Below are 15,570 nucleotides of genomic sequence, written 5' to 3' on the forward strand. Positions count from 1 at the left end.
TGTGGGTTATAAGATATTTAACACAAAGTTAAACATAAAAGGTGAATGTGGGAAATACTCAGCCAGTCAGGCAGCATCTGTGGAGAAAGAAACATGTGATAACATCTCATCCATAGATGCCACCTGATCAGTTGAAAATCCCTGGCATTTCTGTTTTTATTTCAGATTTCCAGCAACCGCAGACTTTTGCTTTTTGAAACCAAACCATTTCAGTGCTTTATTGGGTGACAATAACTGGTCCATGGTGATTCTCTGATAGTTCACTGTGTAAACCTTGCACACTATTTTAGGCAGTGTTTAATGGTTTAATCTGGTGAGACGTGGACACTCAGACAGGACGGCAACTGGTCTCAGGACAGATCCGTTTCAGAGGCCAATATTTAACAGACCTGCAAACTGCGAGCAACACCTTTGCCAGAGAGAAAGGAGATGGGCAGCGAGAGAGAGAGACACACACAAAGCGGTAGAGTAAAAGGGGAGAATTGGGGGGAGGGAGAAGGAGTCAAACGATGAAAGAGAAGAACGGGAAGGTATGAAGATAAGATCAGATCTTCATTAGTCCCATGTACGTCAAAACACACAGTGAAATGCATCTTTTGCGTCGAGTGTGCTGGGGGCAGCCCGCAAGTGTCGCCACGCTTCCTGCGCCAACATAGCACGCCCGCAACTCCCTAACCCGTATGTCTTTGGAATGTGGGAGGAAACCGGAGCACCCGGAGGAAACCCACGCAGACGCAGGGAGAACGTACAAGCTCCTTACAGACAGCGGCGGGAATTGAACCTGGGTCGCTGGCGCCGTAAAGCGTTACGTTAACCGCTACACTACCCTGCCTGTAAGAAGCAGATTGCCGATTTGTCCCTCGACCCTACTCTGCCATTCAGCAAGATCATGACTTGTCTTCCAACTCAGCTCCATTTTACACACTATGCCCATGTCATAGAGAGCTATACAGGACAGAAACAGGCCCTTCAGCCCAACTCATCCATTCTGGCCAAGTTGCCTCACTAAGCTAGTCTCATTTGGCCCATATCCTTCTAACCCTTTCCTATCCGTGTACCTGTCCAAATGTCTTTTAAACGTTGTAATTGTACCCGCCTCTACCACTTCATCTGGCAGCTCGTTCCATATACGGATCACCCTCTGTGTGAAAAAGTTGCCGCTCAAGTCCCTAAAGTGCTGGAGGGACTCAGCAGGTCGGGCAGCGTCCATGGAGGGAAATAAACAGTCGACGTTTCAGGTTGAGACCCTTCATCAGGACTGGAAAGGACGAGGGCAGAATAAGGAGAGGGGGAGGAGCACAGGGTGGCAGGTAGTAGGTGAGTCCAGGTGAGAGGGGGAAGGTAGGTGGGTGGGGGAGAGGGGAGTTGTAAGAAGCTGAGAGATGACAGGTAGAAGAGGCCAAGGGCTGAAGGAGAAGGAATCCGGTAGGAGAGGGCAGGGGACCACAGAATGAAGGATGGAGGAGGGGAATGGATGGGCAGGTCATGAGAGGGGGGGAGGAGTGAGGGGGCCACAGGAATGAGGGAAAACAAAGGGAAGGGGGTGGGGAAGAGGGGAGGGGTTACCGGAAGTATCAGGCAGACACGGTAGTGTAGCGGTTAGCGTAATGCTTTGCAGCACCAGCGACCCGGGTTCAATTCCCGCCGCTGTCTGTAAGGAGTTTGTACGTTCTCCCCGTGTCTGCGTGGGTTTCCTCCGGGTGCTCCGGTTTCCTCCCACATTCCAAAGACGTACAGGTTAGGAAGTTGTGGGCGTGCTATGTTGGCGCCGGAAGCGTGGCGACACTTGCGGGCTGGCCCCCCCAGAACACTCTACGCAAAAGATGCATTTCACTGTGTGTTTCAATGCACAGGTGACTAATAAAGAAATCTTCAAATCTTAAATCATCAGAAGGGTGAGATGGGTTTTGATGCAACATGTAAGATCCTGAGGGGTGTTGACCCAGTGGCTGTAGAGAGGATGTTTCCCTCTTGTGGGACAATCTAGAACTGGGGAGGGGGGTCGCTGTTTAATGAATATGGTGTTGCCCATTTAAAGCAGGGACGTGAAGGTCTTGAGCCTTTGGAACCAACTTCCTCAAAGGGCGGTGGAAGCAGTGTTTTTGGAATCAATTGCAAAAATCAAGCTGTTGGGGCAACTCAGCAGGTCAGACAGCAGTGGAGGGAAATGGATAGTCGATGTGTCGGGTTGAAAGAGTAGGGGGGAGACCACCAGTGTAAAGAGCTAAGGGGGAGGGGTGGGACAAGAGCTGGCAAGCAATAGGTTGATCCAGGTGACTGGCAGATCCAGGTATCACCTTCTGACCTTCTGCCTTTACGTCCCCCCCCCCCCACCCCAACCTAGCTCTATCTGCCCATGTTTCCACCTATCACCCACCAGCCCCCGGACCACCCCTCCTTCTCACCTCGATACACTGGCTATCTTCCTGTGACACTCTCAGCCCTGATGCAGGGTCTCTTCTCGAAACCAGCCGTCTGCCTCCGAGGATGCTGCTCGACCTGCTGAGTTCCTCCAGCAGTTTATTACTCCACTTATATTGAATATCTTGCTTGGTAAAGACTATTACAAAGCACCCCTTAAGTATTCTTGCCCTTAATATATATGTTTATCACTTTCCCACATTACTACCATCTTCCCCTTACTATTCACATGCTGGAAAATCTCTTCTGGCTTCCTTTCAAATTCTATTCTCATACACAGTGGCAGATGGAGTTCAACGCAGATAAGTGTGGAGTGGTTCATTTTGGTAGGTCAAATATGATGGCAGAATATAGTATTAATGGTAAGACTCTTGGCAGTGTGGAGGATCAGAGGGATCTTGGGGTCCGAGTCCATAGGACGCTCAAAACAGCTGCACAGGTTGACTCTGTGGTTAAGAAGGCATACGGTGTATTGTCCTTCATCAATCGTGGAATTGAATTTAGGAGCCGAGAGGTAATGTTGCAGCTATATAGGACCCTGGTCAGACCCCACTTGGAGTACTGTGCTCAGTTCTGGTCGCCTCACTACAGGAAGGAATTGGAAGCCATAGAAAGGGTGCAGAGGAGATTTACAAGGATGCTGCCTGGATTGGGGAGCATGCCTTAAGAAAACAGGTTGAGTGAACTCAGCCTTTTCTCCTTGGAGCGATGGAGGGTGAGAGGTGACCTGATAGAGGTGTATAAGATGATGGGAGGCATTGATCGTGTGGATAGTCAGAGGCTTTTTCCCAGGGCTGAAATGGTTGCCACAAGAGGACACAGGTTTAAGGTGCTGGGGAGTAGGTATAGAGATGTCAGGGGTAAGTTTTTTACTCAGAGAGTGGTGAGTGTGTGGAATGGGCTGCCGGCAACGGTGGTGGAGGCGGATACGATAGGGTCTTTTAAGAGACTTTTGGATAGGTAGATGGAGCTTAGAAAAATGGAAGGCTATGGGTAAGCCTAGTAATCTCCAAGGTAGGGACATGTTCAGCACAGTTTCGTGGGCCAAAGGGCCTGAATTGTGCTGTAGGTTTTCTATGTTCTATGTTCTATATGCTAAAGATGAACTCTTGAACTCTTGCAGATCTTGCAGGCGGAGAAATGGCAGATGGAGTTTAATCCGGCCAAATGTGAGGTGTTGCACTTTGGGCGATCAAATGCGAAGGGACAGTTCACTGTTAATGTCAAGACCCTTAACAGTGTTGATGTACAGAGGAATCTAGGGGCTCCAGGTCCATAGCTCCCTGAAAGTGGCTGCACAAGTTGATAGGGCGGTAAAGAAGGCGTACGGCATGCTTGCCTTTATTAGTCAAGGCACTGAGCTATGTTGCAGCTTTATAAAACTCTAGTTAGTTTGCACCTGGAGTATTGCATTCAGTTCTGGTCACCCCATTATAGGAAGGATTTAGAGGCTTTGGAGAGGGTGTAGAAGAGGTTTGCCAGGATGCTGCCTGGATTAGAGGGCATGTGCTATTAGAAGAGGTTGGACAAACTTGGGTTGTTTTCTCTGGAGCAGTGGAGGCTGAGGGGAGACCTGATAGAGGTTTATAAGATTATGAGAGGCATAGATAGAGTAGACAGTCAGTATCTTTTCCCATGGTTGAAGTGTCTAATACCAGAGGGCATGTGTTTCATGTGAGAGGCAAGTTTTTTTCACACAGAGTGGTGGGTGCCTGGAACAGGCTGCCAGTTATGGTGGTGGAGGCAAGTATGATAGAGTCATTTAAGAGGCTCATGAATGTGCAGAGAATGGAGGGATAATGACATTGCATAGGCCGAAGGGATTAGTTAGGTGTTTCATTAATAGTTTAATCAGTTCGGCACAACATCATGGGCAGAAGGGCCTGTTCCTGTGCTGTACTGTTCCATGTTCTATGTTCTTGATCTCCCAGTCTACCTTGTCATGACCCTTGCACTTTACTGTCTACCTACACTGCACTTTCTCTGGAACTGCAGCACTGTATTCTGCATTCTGTTTTTCTTTTGACTACCTCGATGTACTTATTTATGGCACGTACTGTATGGATGCAATGCAGTGCAAACGCTTTGCACAGTATCTCAGTACATGTGACAATTAATAAACCAATACCAATTAATAAATCAATACCAATATTTAGTGTCATTGGCACAGATCCAGCAGAATGTAACAGTCGCTGCATCATCCATGGGAGGTGAAGATAAGACAGCACTAACTGTTCCAGAGAAAGTCTCTCTAAGCACTCTGAGGAATATTTTTATCCCATTGCTTGGTCCTCAGTCAGTGTCGGGTAGTACATGGATTCCACCTCTCAAACAGACAGTCCCAGGTCTGTTTTGAACCGATATGAACCTCTGGAGTCCACTGATGCAGAAGAGCAGGTGGATGAGATGCCAACCGATTCCTTCAGTTACGATTGTTCAAACCCAGCAAGGTCAGAAGTCCCTTCACAGGGACTCTCTCTTCCAGTCCTGGGCCTACCCTGAGTGCTGTATCTCACTGGCTGAGCAACACAAACCTCGACCTAACAGAGACCATGACCACTACTCAGTGTAGTAGATGTGTTGGTTTCAGAATCACAGGCAGAATTGACGACGTATAATTTATGTTAATCTATGCATTGTTTACGTTGATTTATTATAATTTATGTCAATTTATTATAATTTATGTTAATTTAATATTATGTTCTTATGTTTGTAATGCTGCAGAAAGTTAATTTTCACAGCATTTATACCATTACTATAAACGACGTTGTACAGAAAACCATTCAAAGATAAGCCATCCACTGGCTTCCTGAAACCTCTCTGTACTCCGACTAACCCAAATGCCCTCGTCTCCAGGCTGTCTGTTCCCAATTGCTTCGTTTCCTACACCCCAGCATTGCCTACCTCCCCCACGCCTCCCACCACCCCCCCCCCCCCCCCCCCCCCGGCTCCTTGTATTTTTCCAGGGGAGTCAGCTTTCTTGTGGTTCCCCGACAGCGATCTGTCCCACAGCCCTGAGTTACACTGAGGAGGTCCCCTCCCATTGCCATCCCAAGGCCTGATGCCCGCTCCTCCAGGCCATTTCCCCAACCGCTCCTCCTCAGCCACCACTGTGAAAAAATCAGGCACACCAACTCCACTGAGAAACAAGACATGTTCAGTGAGACAGTGGGTGATGCAACACCTTTTATTCACATGATTCATGCGGAGTCACGGGTGCCTGGACAAGCAGACGGAGCCTGAATTAAAGGTCGCTCCTCTGGGCGCATGGAGACGCCTCTTAGCTTCCTTCCCTGCTGCTATGGCTTCACGCAACAGTGGTAGGTGAAGATACATTTGCCGGGGATCAGCCTCTCACCAGCTCGGCAGTAGACCACCTGACAGGTCCCTCCGACGCGGGAACATCCGAAAATTGAATCTGAAATACGAGCATTCAGTTCGCCGGGTGAAGACTGAGAAAACCACCAACGCAAGACAGCAGAAGCGAGAAGAGGCCACCCAGTCCGTCCTGCCTATTTGACAATCAGTAACACCATGTCCAATTCTCTTACTCGTCTCCCCTCTCCATCCAACTCCCCATGTCCCTTTATTCACTTCGTGACCAAAATCTACTGATTCCAGCCTTGAATAAACTCAATGACTAGGCCAAAACAGGCCGCTAGGGTGGGGAACTCCCAACGATCCTAATCCTCTCCCCGTCTCAATCCGAATCCTAGCGGCCCACACTCTCCACCTACAGAAGAGGTCTCTGGTAATTAATCGCTGCCACAGAGTCATACAGCACGGAAACAGGCCCTTCGGCCCAACTGGTCCATGCCGAATAAGACTCCCATCTAAGCTAGTCCCGCATTTGGCCCATATCCCTCTAAACCTTTCCTATCCATGTATCTGTCCGAGTGCCTTTTAAATGTTGTTAATGTACCTGTCTCAGCCACTTCCTCTGGCAGCTCATTCCATGTACTGACCACCCTCTGGGTGAAAAAGTTGTCCCCCTGGTTCCTGTTAAATCTCTCCCCTCTCACCTTACACCCATGCCCCCTAGTTCTTGATTCCCCATTCCTAGGAAAAAAGACTGCGTACCTTCACCCTATCTGTGCCCCTCATAATTTTATACACCTCTATAAGATCACCTCATTCTCCTACACTCCAATGAATAAAGTCCCAACCTGCTCAACCTCTCTCCATAACTCAGTCCCCCGAGTCCCAGCAACATCCTTGTAAATCTCCTCTGCACTTTTCCCAGCTTAATGGCATCTTTCCTATAGCAGGCCGACCAAAACTGAACACAATATTCCAACGTAGCCTCACCAACTTGTACAACTGCAAAATAATGTCCGAATTCCTATACTCATTGCCCTGACTGATGAAGACCAGCGTGCCGCAAACCTTCTTCTCCACCTTGTGTGCCACTTTCAGAGAACCATGTACCTGTACTCCTCAGTCCCTCTGTTCCACAACACTCCGCAGGGCCCTTCTGTTCACTGTGAAAGTCCTACCCTCATTTGTCTTCCCAAATTGTAACACCTCACAATCTGAATTAAACCCCATTTGCCATTCCTTGGCCCACTTCCCCAGCTGATCAAGATCCCTCTGTAAATCCTGACAACCATCTTCACCGCCACCTATTTCAGTGTTACCTGCAAACTTCCTAACCATGTTTCTCTATAGACTGAGAGATATACTGACCAAACAGGTTTACTTCCCCTTGGGCAAGTCTGGTCTGAGCAAGTACCAGCGCGCCCAGTATCAAGATCCGTGCTCTTGTCATTTTTGTGCAGCTCTTCAGTCGAGATGAGACAGACGGTGCATCAAATTTCTTCTTATGCACCTTGAGAGGACTTGTCAGTTAATGATCACACTAGGTGCATTGGTTCCATTTTGAAGCCAATGAACTTAGGTCAGATGTGTCATACAAATGGGTTCTTGTTAATGAACGGAGAGACCGTCCTGAGTGATGATTGAACTGGTGAAGGGTGTTGCAGTGATTGCATCATATAGTCAGCAGGCAGAGAAAGAAACAGAATGGCCATGGCACAGGAAGAGCCCATTCCGCACTGTGAATCTGTGCTGGGTTTCTGCAAGAATAATGCAGCCCACCTCGACCCCAACGTCTGTTGCTTTGAAAATTCTTTTTCCCTTCACGTTCTCTTCCGTCCAATTAGTTGATTCGGTTAGCCCGAGGCTCTAAGTACTCAGGGAGGTGAGTTCGAACCCCACGTTGGGCGCCAATTGGGCATCACGGTGTTGCAGCTATCAGGGAGTGACTGCCTCACAGCTCCACCGACCTGACTGCACTCCTGGCCGCTGGTGCTGTCTGTATGGAGGTTGCACGTTCCTTCCTGCGATGGCGCGGATGTCCCCTGGGTGCTCACAAAGACGTGTGGGTCGGTAAGTGAATTGGTCCCCGTAAGTTCCCTGTACTGTGTCGGCGAATGGCCTAGCCCGGAGGGGTAGAGGGGCTGGGGTTGTTGTGAATCGGGGGGAATAAAATGGGACAGTCCTAGGATTAATTGGCAATTGGTCATTGGTTTATTACGTACCGAGATACAGTGAAACACTTTGACTTGCCTGCCAGCCAGACAGATCATTCCAAACATCAGTATATCGAGGTAGTACAAAGGGAAAGGCAATCGCAGGATGCAGAATATAGTGTAACAGTTACAGAGAAAGTGCAGTGCAGGCAGACAATAAGGCGCAAGGGCCACTACGAGGTAGATTGTGAGATCAAGAGTTCATCTTTATTGTACTAGAGGTCCATTCAAGAGTCTTCTTACAACGGGGTAGAAGCTGTCCTTGAGCCTGGTGTTATGTGTTTTTCAGCTTTTGTATCTTCTGCCCGATGGTGGGGGGTGGGGGGGGGGGGAGAAGAGAGAATGTCCGGGGTGGGTGGGGTCTTTGATTACGTGGGCCTGCTTTCCCGAGGCAGCGAATGAATGTTTGATGTTTGGTGCGGAGTCCGTGGGGATGTTTGCATGCTCTCTCTGTCTCTCTCTCTCGCTCTCTCTCTCTCGCTCTCTCCCACTCTCTCTGTCACTCTCTCTCTGTCCGTCTCTGTCTCTGTCTTTCTCTCACTCACTGTCTCTCTCTCTCTGTCTCTCACACTCTCTCTCTCACTCTCTCTCACTCTCTCTCGCTCACTCACTCTCTCTCTGTCTCTCTCTCTCTCTCTGTCCCCCTGTCATTGGTGGTGCATGGCTTCCACCAATGGGAACGGTTTCTCTCCATCGCCTCTCAGGGCGCTGACTATTTTGATCACCTCCGACACATGTCCTTTCTACCCCCTCAGCCCTGAGAAGTATGATCCCACCCCTCCAGCTTCTCCTCATTACATCCGAGCCCCTCTTTCCTTCCGATCTGATGGCCAACCGCTTATTCTGTGACGTTGAACCTCCGTTCTAGACTCCCAACTGGGGCGGGGTTGGGCTGGGTGGGGAACACATCATCCTTGCATCTGGCCTCACAAAGTCTCGTCAAATGTTTGTATGATTCAGTGCTGGAGTAAAGGGGAGTGTGCTGGGATAGCGCGGGGAGCAGGGAGGACTTGGGCAGATTTGTTGCATCCAATGTCAAGCTGGGAGTGAGCAGAGACTGGTGTCAGACGGTGGGATACTGGAGGGGATAAGCACTGAGGGGTGGTGTTACTGTCATTGGTACAGATCCAGTGGGATGTATCGGCAACGCTGTCACCCAACGGAGTGGAGGAAGGCAACACTCGCTGTTCCGGAGAATGTCTCTCTGAGCTGTCGGAGCCAAGTTTCTCCTATCGCCTGATCCTCAGCTTGCGCTGGGCCAGTGCAGTAATTCATCCCCTCCCACCCCAAACCCCCCACACCCCGACCCCACACCTCCACCCAGATAATCCGAGGTCTGTTTTGAACCGATTTTAATCTGTTACAGAAAACTGGCAGGGCAAGGGAGTCTAAAACCAGGGACCATGGGGTTAACGTGAGAGGGGAACGGGTTTAAAAGGGATCTCGAGAGGTTTTCTTTCACACAGAGCGCGGTGATTATTTGGGAGGAGCTGCTCGGGAGGCAGTGAAGGCTGATGAATGTTTAAAAGGCACTTGGACAGATACTTGGATAGGAACAGTGTAGAGGTTGGGAATCCAATGAGGGTAAAGGGGATGAGCATCAAAGTCGGCATCAACAAGATGGGCCGAAAGGACCCGTGTATATGCCGTACATTGCTATGATTCTAGCTCGGGGATTAGAGCCCCAATGAATCATTCAGTTCTGGTGAAATGATCCCAGAGAGACCAGGAGGCCTTCAGATTGACTTCCAGTCCCGCACCCATCCTGAGCGCTGCATCCCACCGGCAGAGCAACACAACCTCGACCCGACAGAGACCACGTCTCCTCTTTAATGTTGAAGGATGTGCTTCTTCTGCGGTCACTGCTTTTTCCACGTCAAGGGTAACCGACCAGAGTGATAGAACGAAAAGCCGCCCACTGCTCCCCTGAAACCTCTTCTCTACCCCACCTGACAACCAACCCCAATGTCTCTGTCTCCATGCCCCCTTCTCTCAGCTGCCTCGTCCCCCCCGGACCTCCCCAACTGCTCCTGCTCCTCGCACTCGCCATGGGAGTCGCTCCCCTGAGCCCCTCCCGCCCCCCCCCCCCCGCCCCGCGGGCCAGAATTACACGCAAGGGGGTGTCTTCCCGTCTCGATCCCAAATGGCCCGATGCCCCTTTCCCGAGAGGCTTCGACCCCTCCTGCCTTGCTGATGGGATGTCGCTGGGACCCGGCCATTTCCTGACCGCTGCCACCCCCTCCCCCTGCCCCTCAACCCCTGAGCTTCCAAACTCCAAAACCAGCAGGGGCACCAACAATGAGGGACACTACAAGGCAGTAAGGCAGCGGGTTATGGAACACCTTTTATTGACGTGATTCGTGCTACAGTACCACAGAGAGTCAATGGTCACGGCACCTGGATCAGCAGCCGGTATCTCCTCCCGTGCGCATGGTGATGTACCCAGCGCGTTTTATTTGGTCCCAACAGTAGCGGCTCGCAACACGTGTAGAAGAAAAAGCATCTGTCCGGCATCTGCAGCTCGTCGGAATGGCAGCCCCTCGGCCGACACCGCGAGGTACCGCTGTTACATTTTACAATCGGGTCTGAAATAAAGAAATTCATTTTACTGGGAAAACAGTGAGAATGACATCCACAGCATTGAATAGGCAGCGGGAGGAGGACACTCGGCCCGTCAAGTGTCATTCAGGAAGATCGTGCCTGATTCTCTGCCCCAACTCCACTCCCCATCCCACTCCCCGTATCCCTCCGCTCACTCGGTGACCAACGTCTGTTGATTCCAGCCTTGAATGTACCCGAGGACCAAGCAAAGGCAGCACTGTGGTGAATTCCAGAGATCCACAACCTCTACCTGACCTCGTCTCCTCCCTGGATCCTCAACCCTGAGACCATGCTCCACTTCCCCAGCCTCGTCTCCTGGGGTAACCAGGACACTGGGCGCTGGCCCCATCAATCCCTCAAACTGATTTCTACACAGCGGCTCCCGAGGCATCTGCTGACCTACTACGCCTCTTCCCTTCACCCGCTCTTCGACAGGGATGGACTGAACCAGCATCAGTACTCCGGCCGTCAACAGAAGAGCTGTCATCATCTTCCCTGGGGTTCCTCAGTCAGGATGAGATGGACGGTGCATCGAAACGCTTTATATGGATCTGTGGAGTACTTTTTAGTTAGTGATCACACGGGGTGAGATTGGTTTTAATTTGGGTGTGGTGAAGTATTAAAGTTCAGATGTGTCCTCCAAACAGTTTCTCATTAATGAAAAGAGTGACCGACCTGAGGAATGATTGAACTGGTGAAGGGTTTAGCTAAGACTTTGCAGTGATTTAGTTATATAATCAGAGGGCAGGGAAAGAACAGCGGGATGGTAACTGCACAGAAGGATGCCATTCAGGTCTTGCAATCTGTGCCAACCCTCTGAAACAACAACACAGTTGATGCGACAACACCCCCAGCCCATCCACCCCCACCACCAACTCTGCCTTCCCGCTAGATCTGCAAATCACAGGAGGCCCCCGGGTTACGAAAGGCTTCCGTTTTACAAACTCCGTGAGCTGATTTTATCCACAAGTCGGAAAATACACAAAATCACTCGATACGGTAACCCTATCTCTATTGTAGGGAATGATGCTGGTGGTGGGCAATTAATATCAGTGGTTACAACGGTGCAGGATCAGCTATCCCACGATCAATGGCGGGCTGCGATGGGCTAGGAGTATCAGTGCACCTTACATTGTTTAATTGAGTCTCGTTGTGTATCAATTGAAGCGATTGCCAATTCCCAAAGAGCTGTAGAACCTTCCATGTCAAGTGACACCTCCTTCTCACCCCGCCCTTCTGCCCCCAGGACTCAGTTCAACAACTGCTCCTCTGGGAACACGTCTCTCAGTCCAAGGTTCTGTGGGACTGAAGGGTGAGAATAAACCTGTAAGGATAGAGACAGAGAGTCATAGAGTAATACAACAAGGAAACAGGCCCTTCGGCCCAACTCGTCCATGCCGACCATGGCGCTCTTCAAGCTGTCCCATTTGCCCGTGTGTGGCCCATATCCCTCTCAGTCCTTCCTATCCATGTACTTATCCGAATGCCTTTTCAATGTTGTTATTGTATCCGCCTCAACCATTTTCTCTGGCAGCTCGTTCCATTCCCGCACCACCCTCAGTGTGAGAAGTTACCCCTCAGGTCCCTTTTAAATCTTTCCCCTCTCACCTTAAACCTATGACCTCTAAATTTTAGTTCCCCCTCCCCAGGAAAAAGACGATGTGTGTTCACCATATCCATGCCCCTCAGGAATTTATACACCTCTAATAGGGCACCCCTCAATCTCCTACGCTCCAAGGAATAAAGTCCTAGCCTGCCCAACCTCTCCCTATAACTCAAGCCCTCGAGTCCTGGCAACATCCTCGTAAATCTTCTCTGCAGTCTTTCCAGTTTAACCACGTCCTTCCTGTAAACAAAACTGTACACAATACTCCAAGTGCAGCCTCACTGACATCTTGTACAACTGCAGCATAACCTCCCAACTCCTATACTCAGTGCCCTGACCGATGAAGATCAGCGTGCCAAATGCTGCCTTCTCTTGTGATGCTGCTTTCAGCGAACAATGTCTCGGTACTCCAAGGTCCCTCTGTTCCACAACACCCCCAGGGCCCGACCTTCGCTGTATGTCCTACCTTGGGTTGACTTCTCAAAGTGCAACACTTCACACTTATTCCAATTGAAAGCCATTTGTCAATCCTCGACCCACTTGCAAGCTGATCAAGATGACTCTGTAATTTGTGATAAACAATGCCTATGATACCATCTGTTTTAGTATAATTTGCAAACTTGCTAACCATACCTGGTACATGTAGAAGATGTACAAGGTACGAGATGTACAAGGAGACCACCAGCAGATATCTCTGCAAGGGCCTTTGTAGTTTCTTCCCTAGCTTCCCACAAAGTCAAAGGATGCACTCGGTCAGGCCCTAGGGATCTATCCACCTTAAGGCCCCCAATACCCCCTCCCTGGTAATTCATACGTGGTCCAAGCCATCATCACTCATTTCTCTCTATTTAGAGTCCATCATTTTCCCCACCGTAAAAACTGTTGAGAAATATTCATTAAAATCTCACCCATCTCCTGTGGCTCCACACATAGATAACATGCTGATCTTTAAGGGGGCCTGTTCTCTCCCTAGCCACCCTTTTACTCTACACTCCTTATCGTCACAGAGGGATTCACTTGTTGCCGATTGCCTAAACCAAATGTATATTTCCTTCTTTTTCCTGACCAGAACCTCAATATCTCTCATCAACCGGAGTTCCCTATACTTGCCAGCCTTGCCCTTCACCCTAGCAGGAATGTGTTGCCCCTGGACTCTTGATATAACAATTTAAAAGGCCTCCCACTGGCCAGCCGTCTTTTTAACAGTGAACAGTCTCACCCAGTCGGCCTCTGCAGAATCCTGCCTAATGCCTCCAAGATTGGTTCTGCCCCAGTTTAGGACTTTAACCAATGGACCAGTCCTATCTTTCTCCATAACTATTTTAAACTAATAGGACACAAAGTGCTCCCCGACTGACACTTCAGTCACTTGCCCTACCTTGTTCCCTAAGAGGAGGTCCAGCGTGGCGTCCTCTCTTGTAGAGCCCTCTATATATTGATTAAGGAAACTTTCATGGACACATTTGACACATTCCACTCTGTCCAAGCCTTTTGCACTATAGGTGGCTCAGCCAATATTGAGGAAGTTAATATCTCCCACTAATATGACCCTATTATTCTTAAAATTATCTGCAATCTCTCTGCACATCTGTTCCTCTAATTCCCGCTGACTATTGGGGGACCTTTAATACAGTCCCTTCAAAGTGACCTTGTTTCTAAGTTCTACCCATACAGCCTCACTGGATGATCCCCTGGAATATCCTCTCTAAACAATGTTGTTATGTCCTTACTCTTCAAAAAACGCGTCCCCCTCCTCTCTCACCTGCACCTCTGTCATGCCTGTAGCACCTATATCCTGGAACACTGGGCTGACAGTCCTGGCTTTCTCTCAGCCATGTTTCTGTTATGGCTATGATATCCCAGTTTTCAGAGCCAATCCACGCCCCGAGCCCATCTGCCTTAGCTGGTAAGCCTATAACATTGAAATAAATGCGGTATAAATCAGCAGTCTACCCTCCCCCTTTACTGTGCTCCTGGCTATCCTGACTACAAGCTCTTGCTGGATACAACATTTCCCCTTGGCTTGTAATGGGTGTCTCCACTGCTCAGGGTCCCTCTCCCTGCCACGCTAGTTTGAACCCTCCCGTGCGAATCTCCCTGCCAGGATATCGGTTCTCCCTCCAGTTCAGGGGCAAACGGTCCCTCTTGTAAAGGTCAGCACCTCAATCACTGATGATTTCCACTGCTTTGTTCCGAAGTATCTGCCACCCCGAAAGGCATCCGAGATGTGGCCGTCCACACAAATACCTATTTCCCTCTACAGGGTAACGACTAAGTGGACTCCACTGGATTACTCCAAAAATCCATACGTGGATTGTAGTGACAGACACAGCTATTGTTCTTCATCCATCGATACAGAGACCAGCGGTCAGTGTCTCCCTCTCTCTCTTTTATGACTGAACAATAAACGTCAGCACTTTGTTATCTTGCTGTTGTCGTAATGACGCCACACACACACACACACACACACACACACACACACACACACACACACACACACACACACTACTGTACTATGTCTTAAAGGGACATTCACCAAATAGCAACCTAATCTGTAACAATTTGACCTCTCGCTTCTGCGGCCTGAGGTTCCCACCTGCTTCAATAAGGCATCAATTATACTGGTGCCCATGAAGAACGAGGTGACCTGCCTCAATGACTACCGTCCAGTAGTGCTTCGAGAGGTTGGTTATGGTGCGAATCAACTCCTGCCACAGAGATGACCTGGATCTGCTCCAACTTGCCTCCCGCCACAACAGGTCAACATTACAGCAGATGTGATTTTTCTGGCTCTTCACTGCCCTGGACCATTGGACAACAGGATCTCATATGCCAGGCTACTGTTCATCGAATACAGCTTGGCGTTCAACACAATCATCCCATCCTAACTCATCACCAAGACCTGGGCTTCTGTACCTCCCTCTGCAACTGGATCCTCGACTTCCTCATCGGCAGACCTCAGTCAGTGAGGATCAGTAACAACATCCCCTCCACGCTGCCCATCAACACGTGCACCTCAAGCTTCGTGCCTAGCCCCCTGTTCTACTCTCTACACACACACAACTGTGTGGCTAAGCACAGCTCCAATGCCATTCACAAACTCGCCGATGACACCACTGTCGTTGGACGAATCACAGGTGGTGATGAGTCTACTCCTCTTTAAATAACCCCAGAGATCCAGCCTCCAGATCCCACGGGAATAGAGAACTCCAGAGATTCACCACCGTCTGCGAGAAGAAGTTTGCCCACATCTCAGATTTAAATGTCTTCCCCCTAATCTTGTGATGATGTCCTCCTGTTTGAGACTCTCCCACTAGAGGAAACAGGAGGACATCATCACAAGATTAGGGGGAAGTCTACCCCGTCACAGCTCCTGTCAAGATCTTATACATTTCATGAAGATCACCAATC

The sequence above is a fragment of the Pristis pectinata genome, chromosome 37 (assembly GCF_009764475.1).
Source record: "Pristis pectinata isolate sPriPec2 chromosome 37, sPriPec2.1.pri, whole genome shotgun sequence".
NCBI lineage: Eukaryota > Metazoa > Chordata > Chondrichthyes > Rhinopristiformes > Pristidae > Pristis > Pristis pectinata.